We start from the raw sequence: 6,323 nt of genomic DNA, 5'->3' as shown, positions 1-6,323 counted from the left end.
ATCACTTGTTTATCATAAAGGAATTCATTATGAAATGATAATCTTGAAATAATCTATAATCGTCTCACAATAATCTTATATTAGGTAATTTTATAGTTTGGAATGGCACACTGACATGTACTGTAGGGCTTAACCAAGTTAATCAATTAAGTAATTGAAAAAAACACAGTGGACATACATTTTTTTAAATAAATGACTTTTTGACTTTTGGAAAAGAGCATTTTTCATAACTTTCTGTTTGCAGACTAAATTCTCAATAAGTTTCTCCCCTACTGATGCATATTTTCAAGTCATGCATTTTTTTTGCAAAAATGAAAAATATAATTGCAACAACTCACAGGCTTAAATAAATACATTTACTGTACTGTTTCACACTGAAAGATCATCAATGTCAACTCAAGGTTAACTTATTGACTTGTTTTGGAGCTTTCGATTGTATAACAGGGTCCTCATAAACAGGGTTAGTTTTGCCCAGTTGTCATGAAAACACACATATTCTTATATTACATATTACATATTTTAGATTTATGTTGATTTAAAAGTAAGTACCTTGAGTGTAGGTTGTTTTGTCTACATTTGAAAATGAATTTGAGATAACAAAGCCTTCGGGGATTGGTACATTTTCTGCAGGCAAACACAGGCACAAAACCTTCTCCAAAAAACATGGTCACTTAGGGGTTTTCCCCTTTGCTAGAGCAGCACATAGGATGTGACGTGACCAGAAAGACTCCTGTTCAAATCCCTGGACTAGCTGGGAAAATGTCTGTGGCCCACATTTTGACAGAAGGATAGTCTGCCGTGGCTTCTATTGTATCAGATGTTATTGTTGAGGTTAGATTGGATTTTCACAGTTTCATGCAGGATCACCCTCATTTTGCTATGACATTTCATATTAATTAAGTGTAAACTGATTACCAAGGCATTTGTCATATTACAATGCACCGTAAAAATGGCAATGATGTTTTTTTACATCAATGTCAAACAAAGTTATTATGAAACTCATTAGTGCAACATGTGAACTTCTTCTGTTTTAGGTTTACAGCGTTCGGACGTACGTATGTGCCGGAGATTTACCCTGTCAACCTGATATTATTTTAACAGGCTGTATTCCCTTAGCAGATGAGCGGTGGTTTCAGGGAGTTTTCTCTCTCAACAATCTTGCAAATATCTTGTGGCCTCATCATACAGTACAAGCCCTAAAGCTTGACTAATCCAAGAGAAAATGGGCTTTGTGATCCCAGGCTCTGAATAGGAACACACGTCCGGTTGCGAAAACAACACACAATTATGTAGTGTATCTGTTCTAATACCTAAAACATCAGTGAAAAATCCCTCAATATCCCTGACACGTGTACCTAAATTAGCAGTGAAGGAGTTGCACCCTCTTGGTATTAGCTGTTCCCCCCCTGGGTCCTGGCTGCTTTGCGCTGAGAAATTGAGAGGCTTTAATGTATCCCGCTTGCTGGACTCCTCCTAACTTCCTGACCTGTACTAGGCTCTAATACGAGCTGTAACTTTGCGGTGTCCATGTAATCCAACAACGTTTTGACAGCTGTTACCATGAAGGAAGTGGGTGCAACTAAAGCACATACTGAAAAAAACGTAGAATGAAAAAATATCAAGCATTATTGCCCCCCCAGTTCCTCCTGACTACCCACCTCCCATTCCGACTCTCATCCACCTAGTCTGCTTGGACATGCACAGAGCTGTCAAGCAGAGAGAGTGGATAGTGAGATAATTCTTGAACTGTTGAAAGCGGTAGAGGATTTGTTATTCCAGTATCACCCCACTGCACAGGATGTATTTGTGCTGCCTTGTGGAAGATTTTGCTGAGGAGTGTTGATTGTGGTCTAGTTGTGTTGGATCATGGAACTGGATGCAATTAAATGCATAGCTAAATATGTAGAGTCAGTAACACAGAAACCAGTGGCAAAGAACAGGCAATTAAACTGTTCCTTAAAAACAATTAATCAACATTTTGGAAAACACACTTATTTGCTTTCTTGACAAGAGTTAGATGAGAAGATCAATACCACCCTCATGTCGTTAAATTGTAAATAAGAAGCTAAGCTTAGCTTAGCATAGGAGAGCCTGGCAACCTCCCAGTGATAAGAAGACACCAGGCAGAGAAATAGTATAGCACTACCAAACTAAATGTTGCTAAACTTTGATTGGTGCACAAAATACATCAATCACTACATTCAGACTGAGACCATCCCACTTCCCAGTGAGAGGAGCAAATTACAGAAATCCTGTGAAAAAAAAAAAAACAGTTAGAACTTTAGCTGAAAATGTTGTGATCACACAGGATCCCATTGCTTCTAGTATGCAATGGAATTAATACCATTCACAAAGCAATATCTAAAGGTTGCTCATGTTGGCTAATATACTGTGAGCTCCCAGATGAGCTACTGGAATAGATCGAAACCAGACGTACCAGCTTTGCGCTTTCCAAACTGTACTGTCTTCCCTTTCTACTATTTTACTGTCATTTGTTAATAATTACTACCTGTTCAAAGTTTACGTTTTTTTTTTTTTTTTTTATCTTTACCTTATTTAATAATTTGTAAAGCCTTGATATGGAGGTTGCAATTATGATCTCATTGTACTTGTAGTACAATGACAATAAATATATTCTATTCTATTCTACTCTATTCATACCAGACCAAGTAAGGCTGCAGCAGCAACACCTCTGAATACACTGACCAAAGTGAGGGTGCATTGCATTGGTTGTGAATTCAAACTTTTAATGAAGAAGTATCATGTATCATTGTTTCCTTCAAAAGTAACACACGTCTCACTTTAATTTCAGTTTTTAATAAGACTTGAAAAAAACAAAGACAGTTCAACAAAAATGTAAAACTTGAGGGTAATTAAACAGAATCCAAGCATTAGCTCCTCAAAGCCAGACTCACTTGGTTAACATATGTGCCGAGCACTGTGAAAACACCTTTGCTCATGCCGCAGGTCTGTGGAACTCACAGATTTTTTTTTTCGCGCTTTGGGAAAAAGCGAGTTCCTCTCTGGAAAGTGTGATAGGGGTCTGAAGGGTATGTGCCTTCCTCGACTCCTTCCTGAACCCTGCCAAATAGCCTACCATGTTTATAACTGTTTTTGATTGTTGTTAAGTACCTGTCAAAGCTCCCGCTTGTCCCTTGCGCCTGGAAAAACATGTGAGCTCATCATCTCTCAAAACAGGAGTGAATTAAGAAAATGCATTGCATTGAGTAAAAAAAACAAGTACTCTATGTATCTGCTGATGAGAATCTGCTGTTCAAACGAGGATGGCTTTGTTTGAATCAGCATGCAGACTGTCACTCAAGTTGAGTGAAAAGCTTTATGGTGCTGTTAGTGACACAGATACATATTTCATTTATATACTCCTTGGGCAACAGCAATATTAACTCAATAATCACTCCGGTAAAGATTACAGGACATGCTGCTCAAATGATTAAACACCAGGAAGAGCATTCAAGTGTAATGTATCTTGAATATGTCTTTTGATGCATCACTGTGAAAACTATCAGTGTGTTTTTCCTTCTGGAAGTGGACCGCGCCATATTGGAAACAGCTTTGAACATGTCCGAGTTCTCCTCATCAGATGCAATGGATAATGATGATAACTGGCTCAGGAGCTTTTCAACACTTGCTAACAATCATAAAAATGTCAGCTTCACATGACAAAGCTCATTTCTCAAATATCCCTCCTTCTGTTATAATATGCTTCACTCCTACCCATGTCCAAATGAAGAATTCAATACAGCGCATACATTTTGAATTTTCCTTCTGGAAAAATAGAATAATAAACAAACAAAAGATTCTATAAATGATAATGGAGCATGTGTTTCTTTCATTGGCAAACATGCTTGGACAGGGGGGAAAGCCCCAGAGACCCCATAGCAAGGTTTCTAGAGGGATGGGATAAACATAGATCTGTATAGATGCCTGGTTTTTTTGGCACGCCTGCTGCACTTGCAATTGCACCAGGAGAGTTGGAGCGCTTGCCTAGAGAGGTGCAGGGTTAGAAACACTTTATTCTTGAGGAAATTCCTCCTATTACTCCATTATTCATCAGAATCTCTGAGGAGATGGATGCTCTAACTGCTCTAGCAGAGACTGTTCGGAAGAAAACAGTTCATCATGGTAGATATCGTAGACTAGAGAGTGTTTTGATGTATTACCAGTAGGATGCATGCGATGGACACATACTCCTCAGTGCATCAATTTACTTGGACAGTAAGTACTTTGGAGATCGCTGAATGGATATTCAATACCATAACTACACAGCATTAAATGTCAGAGTAGAACAGCCATTTACAATTTTGAAGGACATTTTCCTCAACCAGGTCACCACCTGTTTTGTGCATTAGGGATGTATGAAATATTAACTACTTGGACAAACTTGAGGGTTTTGCTTTCTTCCAAAATGTTGATGTTATATAGGCACATGAGGGAAAGTTGTACAACAGCGAATCAAGGTGGACCTGGAAGTTTCTATCAGCAGCTGTGCTGACCTACGACTACTCATTTGTGTCTGCATGTGGGGTGAGGGTGGGGAAATTTGTTGTAGTTGTGGTGACTGTGTGTGTGTGTGTGTGTTGGTGGGAGGAGAGTTACAATGGAAGGCTGATGAAAGTGAGGGGGTTTACAGAGATGGGCCATGAAGCTGATGTCCAGCTCATGCTTCAATTGTGCAGTAAAGATTCCCCAGCTGTCCTACGGATTAGCCCGTGTGCTTATGTGATTAGGATACATGGCACCGCGGCTAGACCAGGCGCCTCTGACATGGAGAATGTAGAATGAGATGAGATGGGAGGAAAAAGGATGGACGGGTGATGCTGCGGAGGCCACAAACAATGAGCATCCAACATGAGGCATGGGTTTGTTGAGTGCATGAGAGGGCCTGTTGCTTTCTGTGGGTATCAAAGGCAGAAGAGTGTTTTGTGACTTTTTAGGAAAGATTGATTCTGAAAAACAACAGTTGCCAAAAATCATTCTTGAAGCTGGAGTGATATCTGTTCGCCAATTTGTGAAGGCCATGCTGTTGATGTCCGTAGTTTAGCATTACATTTTGCCTCTTCATAGCCATGCTGCAACACAAGATGAATATGTTATATCATTATCAGGTCTTGGCATGCTTGTATGTTGTTAACGTACTGTGTTTACATTTTTTCAGCCACTTTGAAAGTCGATGCAAAATTGTCAAAAGGCAAGCAATTCAACATAAACTGCATAGAGAATTAAAGGGATAATTTGTTGATTTTAAATCAACTCTGTATTATTATTTTGTGTGTTTAAATGAACATTTTTGGGTTTCCCTCCCTGGCACCAGTTTAGGAGCTGAGCAACGGATGTCTTCCACTGCTCTGCCTCGCGGGGAGCTCCTTGAGTTCTTTGAATGCAGATGTATTTCTGAGGTAGCAATCTGATTCACTTTTAAGGGACCGTTCTCTGCCCAATATGTTGTTGGACAGACCGCTCACTCTGTAAACCCTTTATGCACAATTATAAAATCTGTTTATGTCAAATGCTGCATTCTTGAAATCCCATTGGACGTTGTTAAAGCAAGCATTTAGTGTGGCATGATCTATGCAGATCATAAAAAATTAAGTAGAGGCTCAAACTTATTAACTGTCAGGAATGGTAGCTCCTGGTACAAAGTCACACTGTACAGCATGGGAAAGCTTTAAAATATGGGAAACATTGATGCTAAGACAGGAAGAGGCAAGATTTCTCCTTTTGCATCCTCTTACTAAAATGTGCTCATGTTGGCTTGAGAGATTTCAACATGACTGACACGTGAAATGACAAACAGTGTAACAACATGGTTGTGTGTGAGCGGCCCTTCAAGCCCGATTCCTGCACAGCTGCACATTGCCCGTACCAGACGCTATGGCATGGTTTCAACAGTAACGCTGACCTCATGGGTCACAACCAGCGCTGCCTGCAAGTAGTGTAACCATCGCTATTAACCAATAATTAAGACAGCCTAACACATATAGGCTAAAGTCATAAACATACGGAAGGGCAACTCATTTCGTTACTCACAACTACTACCAATGACAAATTTGGTGTGGGAATATGAGCTCAGGAGTAATCCCATGTAAAAATGCTAAATAATTTGTGTTAGCTGGATTCCCACCCATGCTGTTTTTCTTACAAGCATTTGCCAACTAATCCCAAAGGATAGTGGGGTTTCGTTTAACAGAGAAGTACTTGAGTATCTGTCACCAAGATCTCAACAAGTGTGGCTGGCTGTTTCAATAGGAGCCTCTCATAAGGACAGAAGAAAGGAAAAACCACATTGTCGGTGGGGGTGGTTC

Source organism: Etheostoma cragini, chromosome 12 (genome assembly GCF_013103735.1).
Source record: "Etheostoma cragini isolate CJK2018 chromosome 12, CSU_Ecrag_1.0, whole genome shotgun sequence".
In the NCBI taxonomy this organism is placed as follows: Eukaryota; Metazoa; Chordata; class Actinopteri; order Perciformes; family Percidae; genus Etheostoma; species Etheostoma cragini.
Note: the sequence above shows the minus strand (reverse complement) of the source record.